The sequence below is a fragment of the Geotrypetes seraphini genome, chromosome 14, assembly GCF_902459505.1.
Source record: "Geotrypetes seraphini chromosome 14, aGeoSer1.1, whole genome shotgun sequence".
NCBI classification, from domain to species: domain Eukaryota; kingdom Metazoa; phylum Chordata; class Amphibia; order Gymnophiona; family Dermophiidae; genus Geotrypetes; species Geotrypetes seraphini.
This window is the reverse complement of record NC_047097.1, coordinates 11,793,255-11,806,922: the sequence shown is the minus strand read 5'-3', so window position 1 is coordinate 11,806,922 and position 13,668 is coordinate 11,793,255.

Here is a 13,668-nt window from a genome sequence, read left to right as displayed (position 1 = left end):
GCTGAATCGAAAGGATTAGCTTAAAGGGTTTATTTCTATATCGATGAAATGAATATGAAAATTGAGTTAGGTTTTCAATTAATACTGCAGTGCATATAGTAATAGGGTTATTAGGATAAATCTTTGGTCAAATCAAAAAATGAGAGACATGTTTGGTACACTGTCTAGTCAGAGAGCACCTTCGAGGCCCTAGTTCCTGCACATTTTACAAAGGGTAATTCTCAAGTGTGACATATATTATTATTGTATATATCAAACACTTCCCTCTTTTATGAAAGAGTGCAAAGTCTAATCTACATACAGGAGGAGGCCTCAGTAATGGAGCCTACGCGTAGTCGTATTCAATACTGGTATTTAAAACACTAGATACTAACGAGCCACAGTTTATAGATCGGCTCCTAATCCCTCATACTTCAAAACGTTCACTTCGGTCCAATACTCAAGGTCTATTAATGGTCCCCTCATTGAAAATAATAGGAACCAGACGCCATGACATCTTCTCAGTTATGGCTCCTCTTATCTGGAATACCCTCCCCCTATATATCAGAAACATCAAAGACCTTAATTGATTTAAAATTAATCTAAAAACTTATCTCTTTAAATCCTCATTTAACCTTTAGAAAAACCTTTTGGAGTACATGTAAACAATCAATACTTTCATACACATCTTCCCCAACCTACTCGTTTGTTCCTACCCACATCATACCCCTTTCTTCCCTTGAGGAAACTACAATTTGTAACTATTATTCCCTAATGTTCTTTCCTAATGTTTCACAGTTCGTCTGTATTGTCAATCTGTCATAGCACCTTGAAAATTGTTAATGTAAATTAACTTGTTTTATTGTTCTATACTATAATTCTTTTATTATGTAATTCGCTTAGATTTAATAGGCGAACCATCAAATTTTAATAAACTTGAAACTTGAATGACTGAGGTATTCAGCGTCGTTGTTTAGCTCCTTTATCTCCAATCATTGGCCATACTCCAGTATCTCTTATTTTAAACCACTTAATCCAACCCGTTTTATTTGTAAAAGGTTTCTAATAACTTATTCTAATTTTTTCTAATTTTTCATAAAAATTCAATAATACCATGTCTCCCTCTACTTTCTATTTTCTTTCAGCTTATCTTTGTTCATTTCTTTGCACTAGTTCATCTTCATGAGACTACACTTCTTAATCTATATATCTTTTCAATTGCCTTCAGCGAATCATCCTTATATGCTGCTAGAGAGTTACTTAGCTTTAGTCAGCGCTTGTATTTCGAAAAGAGCCAACGTGGCCAGCGTTTCGTGGATGACAATTCAAACCCACTGCATCAGGGCCAAATTGTATAGGAATCAAGCCGCTGTAAACAAAACATAAAGTCAGCAAACAATGATGATACTAGCGTAACTTATCCTTCATAAAATATCTTACTTACTGTTCTGTATAAATCTAACAGCAGTCTCCATGCAGTAACAAAATGGCGACAGCCTCTATTTAAAAAGCTTGGCGGCGTACTGGCGTCAGTACAGATGCCAAATTTCATTGGAACATACAAGATTCGTATATTCTACGCTCAGAAAAATTGGTAAACATTCTATAATACAGAAATCTCATCCAAATTTGTTTAGTAAAAATGTTGCCACTCTATCTGTTTATTCAGGCCATTAGGACACAAAGTATCCAGCCGACTAATCCAGCGCTGCTCATGCTGGGCTAGCGTACGACGGAAATTGCCCCCCCTGCTGTCAGGTCTGACTACTTCTATGATGACAGCCCGTAGTGTTAGGAAATCATGTTTCTTTGTGATACAATGTCTGGCTAAAGGAGCACCCATATTTTGATTCTTGATGTTACTTTTATGTTCGATAAGACGAACATTAAATTTCCTTGATGCTTGACCTATGTAAATTAAAGCACAGGGACATTTTAAAGCGTATACAACCCCTTGAGTTTTGCAATTAGAGGTATGGTTTAAAATGTATTTTCTGTTATCTTTTGGGTTCTGAAATGTATTAGTACATCGAAATCTGAAAGAGATATTATGCCCTTCTTTTTCTAAGGAGACCCCGAAGAGTATAGTGAATGAAACACAGGGGCATCAAACGTGTGGTGATTGTCAAATATGTGTTCTGATGGAATGGACTAATACATTTCAGAACCCAAAAGATAACAGAAAATACATTTTAAACCATACCTCTAATTGCAAAACTCAAGGGGTTGTATACGCTTTAAAATGTCCCTATGATTTAATTTACATAGGTCATTCAAGGAAATTTAATGTTTGTCTTATCGAACATAAAAGTAACATCAAGAATCAAAATATGGGTGCTCCTTTAGCTCCTTCACTAATCCAAACATTCGGCATCTCTGTCTGACCCAGTGGCTTAGCAAAAGTGAGAGGTGCCCGGGGAGGTGGTGCCCCTCCCCTGTCCCTTCCCTTCCCCCGTACCTTTTAAACTTTCCTATTGCATGCAGTATCACTAACGTGCTGCCCACGGCGGTGGCGGTTCTCCCTTCAACATCAGTTCCTAGACACGGGAAGTGACATCAGAGGGACAGCCGATGTTGGCGTGAGCAGCAGGTTGGAGTTGCTAGAGGTACTGTGGTGGGGGGGAGTGAAGGCGCATGGCGGAGGGAGGAATGGGAAGGAGTGGAGGGTGGAGAGCAGGAGGGGTATCGGCACCCCCACCTAGACAACACCTGGGGCGGACCATCCCCCCGTTCCTCCTTACTACGTGACTGGCCTGACCCCCCCATTAACATCATTGTTTTGAAAATGAGCACCATAGTGTGTACCTATAGGGTGTTATGTACATGGGTAGAGCATGAATAGGCTAGGGGTGTGTCTTCAAGTGACACATGTAATTTCTTTTTTTTTTTTTTAATTATTTATTTATAGAATTTTATAGAATTACCAAGCATAAACATCTTGTACAGAAAAGTGCAATCAAGAACCAAATTAACTTAGATTGATTTTCAAAAATTGAGAAACACAACATAAAATAGACTCACTTGATCACACAATAGTCCTCAATAACTTGGATCCAAGATTTAAAGAGTAGAATTTAAATTAATCAAGATATTAATCGAAGAAAGCCGTATGTCTACTGCGGTACAGAGAACTAAACTTCATTAGGCGCATCTATTCCTTTCTCAAGACGCTTCATTGAGAGGAAACTTATCAAATGAGATGGGTCTGTAAAGATATACTTCAAAGAACAGTATCTAACAACACATTTGCATGGATATCTCAGAAAGAAAATACCCCCTATTTGAGTCACTCCAGGTTTCAGAATTAAGAATTTTCTTCTTCTTTTATGAGTCTCTTTTGAGACATCAGGAAATATCTGAATATGGTCCCAGGAAGTCCTCGGATCTATTTTTAAAGAAAAGTTTTAATATCCAATACTTGTCTGGAGCCAAAGCCACAGACATCAAGAGAGTGGCTGAAACAGCCGTTTCTCTATCCAATTGTTCCAATATAGCTGAAATGTCCAATGGTCCAACCTTTTCTTTTTCTTTGACTTGGGATTTAACAGGAAGATAATATACCCTTGTAAGAGGAGGTAAAGAGCTCTGGGGTGGCATCCATTGTCTTTCTGTTTTTCTGTTGCTCTGCCTCTCTGCCCAGACTCAGGACAAAAACAGGAAAGTGGATGGCGGGGGGGGGGGGGGGAAGAGCTGCATGCTTAAAAGACGAAGGCTTTTCTCAACAGACAAGAGAATGCGCTTGGAAACGCTCACAACCTTGAGGCTACTCTCCAGAGAAGTTTGAAGGTGGGCTGGTGGGGGTGGATGTCATTGACACCCCCTGGTCAGCAGTTTTGTGGTCCCACATGGGAAGCTATTTGGCGGCTCTCCTTCAACTCGTTAGAATCCAAAATGGTGCCAGCTTGAAAATGAATGAAGATTACCGCTGTACTGCATCCTGCATTACGTAATTTTTGCTATGTTAGGTGCATGCTAATGTCTAACTCAACTTAATACTGTAAAAGTACCCCTAAAATTGCTAACATTTCTGCCTAGTTTGATCTATTGATATTTTATACCTTTATGATTCTAAAGTGGATGCTCCCGCTACACACAACTGGTGCATAAACGTCCATTTCACCGTGAATTTTAGAGAAGGCTTTAAACTGGCAGATTCTGGTTGAAAATACTAGCAGCGCTCGAGGCATCCTCGCCTGGACCTCTTAATTCCAATTTGTATGTCCTTTCTAAAATGCTGCTATATCCCCTCCTTTTATGAACGCGTAGTGTGGGCTTTAGCGCCGGAAGCAGCGGTAACTGCTCCGACGCTCATGAAATTCTGCCATTGCCGTTGCTGAAACCTGCGCTATGCGTTCGTAGAAGGAGGGGCATGTTACATATTTTATTTATTCTAAATATGATACATTATTTCTTTGAGGATCAATGCTAATCATTGAACAGGAACTTCAAGTGGTAAAGCTGCAGACAGGCTTTTTTCACCCTGCAAGCTTACTTTTATGTATGGAACACTCTTCAAAGGATTAATATGATCTTCTAAATTATAGATTTTTTTTACTTCATCTTCTTTTTTGAATAACAAAAACTTATACTGCTAATAGAAAGCTTTCAGCCCTCTGCAATCGATACCTTAAATAACTAGCCCTATGTAATTACGAGATATATCAATGCAAAGGCTGCTTAAGGAATGGCTACAAGTGAAATTATCTCACATTACAGCTAAGAAGTCACCAATTATCACAATTGATATTATCATAGTGTCTATGTCTGCTAGCTATTCAAAGTCACAACACTGAAATAAAGAAATCACAGAGCAGATGCCTGAATAAAGTGCTCCCGCCTTTGCGCAGAGTTAGCGTAGGGGTTTGCATGGCTTTATTGCACAATTTTATAGGTGCAAAACATGTTTTGTGCATGAACCTTGTGTAGACATCAATGCACAGTATGATTAAATCCATGGCAAAGAGGCTAGTATCTATTCTGTGCAGATGCATGGAAGTGTACAGGAGAATGAAAGGCTTTTCACTGTGCCAAAGCTCTAATGCCAAGTCTGAGGAGGCTTAAAAGGTTAATTTGTTCTTCTGCGGTCCCATTAGTGGGGATTCCATACTGTGTTTTTTCTTTTTACTGCCAGTATATTAAACCTGAAACCTTCTTTCTTGGTTCCACAAAAAAACAGGTTAAAAAGCTGATTTTTGGAAAAAGTCATTTTGATCATGTGACCCCTTTGCTCCTGAGTCTTCATTGGCTCCCGGTTTATCTTAGAATTCAATTCAAATGTGCCTGCATCTCTTTCAAAATTTTATATGGCATTTTTATTCCCCTCGTTCCCTTATTATGGAATGGTTATAGATTTTCCTTTCCAAGAGGCATCCAACAATTCAAACTCTCTCTTCCTTCAAGAAAAGGAATTAAAGGAGTTAAGATCTTCAGTCAATCTCTTGCTTTTAAACTTTCTCAACTATGGAATGAACTCCTCTTAATGCTGAGGATCCCCAGTTCTTTCCAATCTTTCCATAAATATCTAAAAACTTTTCTTTTTGCCAAACATTTCAAAAACTAATCTCTTTGAAACTTTTGCTATTACTTTCTTTAGTTTTTATTTAATCATTGTAAACTTTCTTTATTTTTTATCTAATTATTGTAAACCGAGTCGAGCTTCCTTAGGTTGATGACCCGGTATATAAAGTTAAGCTTTAGTTTAGTTTAAAAGAAGAGAGTGTTGAACTTTGCAAACATACAGGGCTACGTACAAATGTATCATGACCCAAAGTTGCACATTATATTTGCACATGTGCTTGAATGCTGTCCTGTGCATATATATTGGTATTTCAAAAATTTTATGAACAGAATTATTTCCAGCACATAAGCAGATATACACACATGCAACTTAAGAACCTAAGAATTGGCATACTGGGACAGTCCAAAGGTCCATCAATGACCTTTCTAACAGTGGCCAATCCAGGTTGAAGGCACCTGGCAAGATCCCAACAAAACAGGTTTTATGCTGCCTATCCCAGGATCAAGCAGTAGATTTCCCCAAGCCATCTCAATAATTGCCCATGGACTTCTCTTTTAGGAAATGAGCCACCCCTTTTTGAAACCCTGCTGTGCTAACTGATTTCACCACATTCTTTGGTAATGAATTCCAGAGTTTAATTACACATTTGAATAAAGAAATATTTTCTCTGGTGTGTTTTAATCTACTACTTAGTAGCTTCATCGTATGCCCCCTAGTCCCAGTAATTTTGGAAAGAGTAAACAAGTGATTCACATCTACCCTTTCCACTCCACTCATTATTTCATAGATCTCTGTTATATCTTCCCTGAGCCGTCTCTTCTCTAAGCTGAAAGAGCCCTAGCTGCTTAGGCTTTCTTCATAGGGAAGTCATCCCATCACTTTTATCGCCCTTCTCTATACCTTTTATTATTCCGCTAATTTTTTTTTTTTTAGATATGGCGACCAGAATTGCATAGAGTATTTGAGCTGCGGCTGTACCAAAGGCATTCTAACATTTTCATCTTTGTTTTCCATTCCTTTCCTGATTATTCCTAACATTCGGTTTGCTTTCTTAGCCGCTGCCTCACACTGAGCGGAGGGTTTCAACTTATCCTCAACAATGACACCTAGATCCTTTATCCTGGGCAGTGACTCCTAGCACAGAACCCAGCATCACATAGCTATAGTTCGGGTTCCTCTTTCCTACATGCATCACTTTGCACTTGCTCACATTAAACGTTAGCTGCCGTTTTGACGCCCGGTCTTCCAAACTCTTGCAATTTGTGGTTTAACAATTTTGCATCATCAGCAAATTTAATGATCTCACTAGCTATTCCCATCTCTAGATCATTGATAAATATGTTAAAAAGCAGTGGTCCCAGCACAGACCCCTGGGAAACCCCCACTATTTACCCCTCTCCATTGAGAATATTGACCATTTAAACTTAGTCTCTATTTTCTATTTTTCATCTAGTTCTTCGGGTGCTGATACAATTTTTTGTACTCATCCTGCATGCGAGCTTTAGTTGCCAGACCCATGTGCACATGCGTCTGCTGTGATCTCCTATTTGCAAACTATTTGGTTATCGCCTTGGAGAGCTAAAATTGTGCATTAGACTTGTTTCAGGAAGCTGCCCACTAAGCATCGTCAAGCGACTCTAATGCAAGCTTACGGCATCAACTCCCAGCCAGTGGCATTGTAAGGGGAGGCAGGAGGAGGGGGGTTCGTCCTGGGTGCCCCCATCCTCCTCTGTGCTCCCCGCTCCTTCCCGACCCTCCTGCCACGCATGTGCGCCCCTTCCCTTGTACCGCTTTAATTTTCCTGGTGCGAGCAGTATCACGTACTTGATGCCCGCGTCGGTGTCGGCTCTCTCTGATGGCACTTCCAGGTCTCGTGTCCGAGGGAGAGCCGGCACGAAGTGCGCAGCAAGTTCATGATGCTGCTCGCATCCGGGAAATTAGAGAAATGTGGGGGAAGGGGGGTTTGAGAAGGAATGGGGAGCACAGAGGAAGGTGGGTGCCAGCGCCCCCACCAAGACGGCTCCCAGCAATATAGGAAGGGGCTGTTGGCTTTAGTGTGGGAATTCGGAGCCCCTTAGTGGCTGCTCCTCTGAGTATTTGGGGGTAGGGGATTGGGGGGGGGGAGAATGTTTTTAAAATCCAATAACAAAAATGCATCGCAACTGAGTGCAAGCAAAATTATTCGGAACACCAAGACATAGTCAATAACCGAGGCATATGAAATCTGACATCCTTGTGAGAGTTTCCCTAGAGTCTATCAGCTTACTTAGTAAAAATTGTCCTAGTGACCTTTCAAGAGGTGATGTCATCCTTATATCTATTTATTTATGCAGGCTTGATATACCACCATGCCATTCGTACATTGCACAGCAAGATGGTTTATAGTCAAATTTAAAACAAGGAGAGAAAGGAGACCGACAACACAGGAGAGTCAGGGTAAAGAAATGAAAAAGAAAACGAGAACAAGGGAGGAGATTGAACAGGCGCACACAGGGAAGGGAAGAGAAGACACTGCTGAAAAGGTTAAGGGAACCATTAAGGAAGTGGTAGATCACACATGTTTTCAGAGCTTTCCTAAATTTCTGCAGTGAAGGTAGATGATGGATATACAAGGGGGGGGGGGGGAGAGTTCCATAGAAAGATAACAGACGGCAGAATCCCTTCCGACATCCATAACCACCAAGATAATTCCATTTTTTTTACACGATTACTTCTTGTCCAAAGAAAGGAAAAATTGCTTGTTTGGTTTATTCAGCCAGTATTAGAAATATTGAAACATAGCCCACACCGTTGTGAGGTCTTTGCCGCTACTGTGTAAAGAGAAACATCTGTCTAGAAATAATTTGCTCTCATATATAACAAATTGTGCTTACTCTCTCCCTCTTTCTGTCAGCTCTGCCTCTCTGATCTCTCTTTAGTCTCTGCTCTGATTCTTTGTTTACCATGTAGATATGCTCCAAAATTACCCTTAATCATTGTATCTTTCCACAACAATTAGGTTGGACTATAAGGGGGTAATGGTATAAGGCAGTGGTTCTTAAATCTGTCCCGGGGGGCGGGGGAGGACCCCCCAGGCAGTCAGGTTTTCAAGATATCCCTAATGAATATGCATGAGGCAGATTTACATATAATAGAGGTGATAGACATGTGAATTAGAGAATGACACGGTGACAAAATTCATCACCGTTCCCGTCCCCGCGTATAATCGCGAGAAACCATCTTCATGCCATTCTTTAAGGAGAGAGGGAAGAATCAGAGTAGAATTGGGCACAACCACTGACCCGCAAGCTTTGCTTTGAAGAATGCTGGTGTTGAAGGACCGAGGTTGAAACAGACACTACAGAATGACAGTCTCTGGTATCCAGAGCAGATATTGTGATGTCATAATGCCTCATTCCACCAGTGCCTAAGAGGCAATCACATCAGTGATGTCACAATGGCTTCATTATCATTGGCTCACATAAGCACAGCCACTGACTCGCAAGCTTTGCTTTGAAGAATGCTGGTGTAGAAGGACTGAGGTTGAAATAGACACTAGAAAATGACATGGGATTATTTCCCGCGGTTATCCGCAGGAACGGGGACGGTGATGAATTTTGTCACCGTGTCATTCTCTAATGTGAATCTGCCTCATGCTTATTCGTTAGGGATATCTTGATAACCCGACTGGCTGGGGGTCCCACAGGGCAGTTTTAAGAATCACTGGTATGAAGAGCCACCTAGTTTTACGCAGAAACAATGCACATAAATAACAGTATTCTGGTCATATATGTGCTTATGTAATATTCAGTGGTATGCAGCTAGATTGCAGGCGCGTTCACATGCACAGGAGAAACTATTTTTCGGTACTAAGAACTTGCCTGCTTGGAGAAGGTCACTATTCAAAGCAATTTAACCAGACAGAAACAGCTCTTGACTACTTAAATCACCTGTTCGGAGCTAACTTCAAATTTTCAGTGACTGGAATTGCGGTTCAATTGATCACGAAGAATTGGAAAAGCCATGATAGATTAAATTATACATTTTGATGGACAACTGTATGTATGAAAGAATGAATGCGGAATGTTTAGGATTTAGTGCTTTATTTAAAAAAAAAAAAAAAAAAAATATGGAGTCCATTGGCTTTATTTGTTGATTCACAGTAAATGAGAATATTTTGCCTTCTGAGTTTTTTCATTACACATCCGGGGTAGGAGAAGGGGAGGGGAGGGAAAGATACTGGAAAAATGGAAATGAAATATTGTTATTATAGTAATAAAGTTGTTTAGTATTATCACTTATTGTTAGTAGGGGGGATATAGTTATATTTCTTTATACTATTTATATGAAATGGTGTATTTTCTGTAATAACTTGATACTTTTAACCAAATGTATTACACTGTTGTAATTAAATAAAATAATAAAATATTTATTTTTTAAAAAAAAATTTTCAGTGGCACTAACTGTAAATATTCAAATACTGACGGACACAATCTGATGAGAACCAGGTTTCAGCAAAGGAAGATCTTGCTTGACAAATTTGCTGCACTTTTTCGAGGGAGTTAACAGGCAGCTAGACAAAGGTGACCCGGTCGACATTGTATATCTGGATTTTCAGAAGGCGTTTGACAAGGTCCCACATGAACGACTACTTTAAAAAATTGCAAGCCATGGGATTGAGGGTGAAATACACACGTGAATCAAACACTGGTTGGCAGATAGAAAGCAAAGAGTGGGGGTAAATGGACAATACTCGGACTGGAAAAACGTCACCAGTGCAGTGACGCAGGGTTTGGTGCTTGGGCCTGTGCTCTTCAACATATTTATAAACGACCTGGAAATTGGAATGACGAGCGAGGTGATTAAATTTGCAGATACGAAGTTATTCAGAGTAGTAAAGACGCAGGAGGATTGCGAAGACCTGCAACAGGACATAAACATGCTCGAGAAATGGGCTGCGACATGGCAAATGAAGTTTAACGTGGACAAGTGTAAGGTGATGCACGTTGGTAACAAAAATCTTGTACACGAATACAGGATGTCTGGTGCAGTACTCAGAGAGACACCCCAGGAAAGAGACTTGGGAGTACTGGTCAACAAGTCAATGAAGCCGTCCGCGCAATGCGCGAAAAGGGAAAACAGAATGCTTGGAATGATTAAGAAGGGGATCACGAACAGATCGGAGAAGGTTATCATGCTGTTGTACCGGGCCATGGTACGCCCTCACCTGGAATATTGCGTTCAGCACTGGTTGCTGTACTTGAAGGACACAGTACTACTCTAAAGGGTCCAGAGAAGAGCGACTAAAATGGTTAAGAGGCTGGAGGAGTTGTCATACAGTGAGAGATTAGAGAAACTGGGCCTCTTCTCCCTTGAAAAGAGGGGACATGATCAAAACATTCAATATACTAAAGGGAACAGACTTAGTAGATAAAGACAGGTTGTTCACCCTCTCCAAGGTAGGGAGAATGAGAGGGCACTCTCTAAAGTTAAAAGGAGATAGATTCCGTACAAATGTAAGGAAGTTTTTTTTCACCCAGAAAGTAGTGGGAAACTGGAACGCTCTTCCGGAGGCTGTTGTAGGGGAAAACACCCTTCAGGGATTCAAGACAAAGTTAGACAAGTTCCTGCTGAACCAGAACGTACGCAGGTAGGGCTAGTCTCAGGGCGCTGGTCTTTGACCTGAGGGCTGCTGCGTGAGCGGACTGCTGGGCACGATGGACCACTGGTCTGACCCAGCAGCGGCAATTCTTATGTTCTTATAAACTGAGATTTTGGGGCCAAAAAAAGATCCAAAAATGGGAGTCTCGGTTTATGTTTGAGTCTTCCCCTTCATCACCACTGCAAGCCTCAACAAACTGGCAGACTTTTGCTTCCACAGTTGGTGTGTGCCCGCACCTCTACCCCCATCTGAGCAGAGCTAAAATTCCCTCCCTCCCAAGCGAGATTAACCCCCCTCCCCCCAGGCCTACCGTGATATCCTGGTGATCTAGCAGTGCTTTGGGTCAGGAGCAATTCCTATTTGCTCCTGCCTACTCTTTCTCCGCAGTAAAAATGGCCGCCGAGACTTCCAGGAGGGAGGATGGTAGGGATGGATTTATACTCGAGTATATACCGTAACCATTTAGCACCACTGAAAATGTCCAGTTAGCACCTACCTCAAAATTGGGTTATTCCAGGGATAGATTCAGCACTTAACCAGCCAAGATCACTACATACATAGGACCGTGTTAGAGGTTTCTACTGTGGGCCTATGAGCGTTGGAGCATTTACCTTGCCAGCCTACGGTGTTTCTCTGTGCTGGACTAACAAACATCAACAACAAGACACTCCTGATTTGCCAAACAAATCCTAAACTAGAAAAAACAAGGAAGGCAACCAAGTCACATCAAGGTCTGCGTGGGGGAAGCCCACAGTGCCAAACTTGTCTCACAACTTATAAGCCAAATACAGAGTAACAAGTCAAAAAAGCATGTCACACTGTATAATGTTGTAGGGTGCTCTCAGTGTGAACCCTCAGTGATAGGAGCGCAGCTCCGACACTTCACTTCTGGGTCAAGGCCATAAGCCTCCACCCACACACCATCATCGAGCGCCCTGTGTGTGCAAGAATCAAAGCAATCAACAATCAAAGTGAGTAAATAAAACTCAACACAACACAAGCAACCTGAGCGACCCCCACACAAACCCTGCCAGCCGAACCCCCTCAAAAAGCACGCACAAAATCACAACGAAATCAAAAACCATACCAAACAGTGAAAAACATATCCAAAAATAAACAATACTTATCCAAAACTGTCACACCGACGGAAAAACCGCGCCAGGAGGAAAGGTTCAACCGCGCTGGTTTCGGGAGGAGCCCTTCTTCAGGAACCTAGCCTCCAACAGAACACGAGCAGAGAGGACGGCTGGAGGGCGGGGCCCTACAACATTATACAGTGTGACATGCTTTTTTGACTTGTTACTCCGTATTTGGCTTATAAGTTGTGAGACAAGTTTGGCACTGTGGGCTTCCCCCACGCAGACCTTGATGTGACTTGGTTGCCTTCCTTGTTTTTTCTGGACTAATAAACATGTCTCATTTGGTTATTTTCAGACATCTCACTTGCCTCTTTTTTGTGCTTTGTTTTTGACTATATCGAGGGTGGTTTTGTGCTTTACTCCTTGTGCTTTTAATTATTAAAGTGCCAACATGTGACTATTAGTGCATTCAAATGGAAAATTAAACGTAGCGAGCTACTTAATATTTTTAGAGAGCGAGAGAGAGGAACAACTCCGTGAGAATAAAATTGCCTTCCACACGTAAGCAATATTTTAAAAACTGCACCATTCATTTTAGGATTGATGTCATAGAAAGGAAAATTCCCTCTGGCTTTAGCATGAGATATTAGTATGCAGAATGCTTTTTTTTTTTAAACTTTTTATTTATAGAATTTTCATTCTTTCAATACATGAATCACATATTATAAAATGTATAATAAAATATATATGTATGTACAAATTCATATCATAGATATTCATCCCTTTCCCCTATTAATTGTTTTTCCATTTTTCTTTCATATTAATATCTATATTTCCCACCCTAACCCTATATTACTATTATCAATGTGCTAAGATATCTGATCTCTAGAATAATTAGTCAATGGATCCCATATTTTCTTAAAATTTTTAATATTTCCTTGTTGTAAAGCCAACATTTTCTCCATTTTGTAAATGTGACATACCGAGTTCCACCAGAATGTATAATTTAGTTTGGTAAAATCTTTTCAATTTTGTGTGATTTGCTGCATGGCAACTCCTGTCAATATTAAAAGTAATTTATTATTATTTGCTGATATTGGACTCTGTGTTCTCATTGCAGTACCGAATAATATGGTATCATATGAGAGTCCTACGTGATTTTCTAGTAATATATTTATTTGGGGCCAAATTAAATTCCAAAAAGCTTTTATACAGGGACAAAAAAAAATTAAATGATCCAATGTCCCTACTTCTATTTTACAATGCCAACATCTATTAGATCTAGTATTATCTATCTTTTGCAAGCGCGTCGGGGTCCATAACCTAAATTATACATTCTGGTGGAACTCGGTATGTCACATTTACAAAATGGATATGCAGAATGCTTTTGAGACAAACTTATTCATGAACTTTACAAGAAATATATTTCAGTCTTACAATAAGCCAAATTC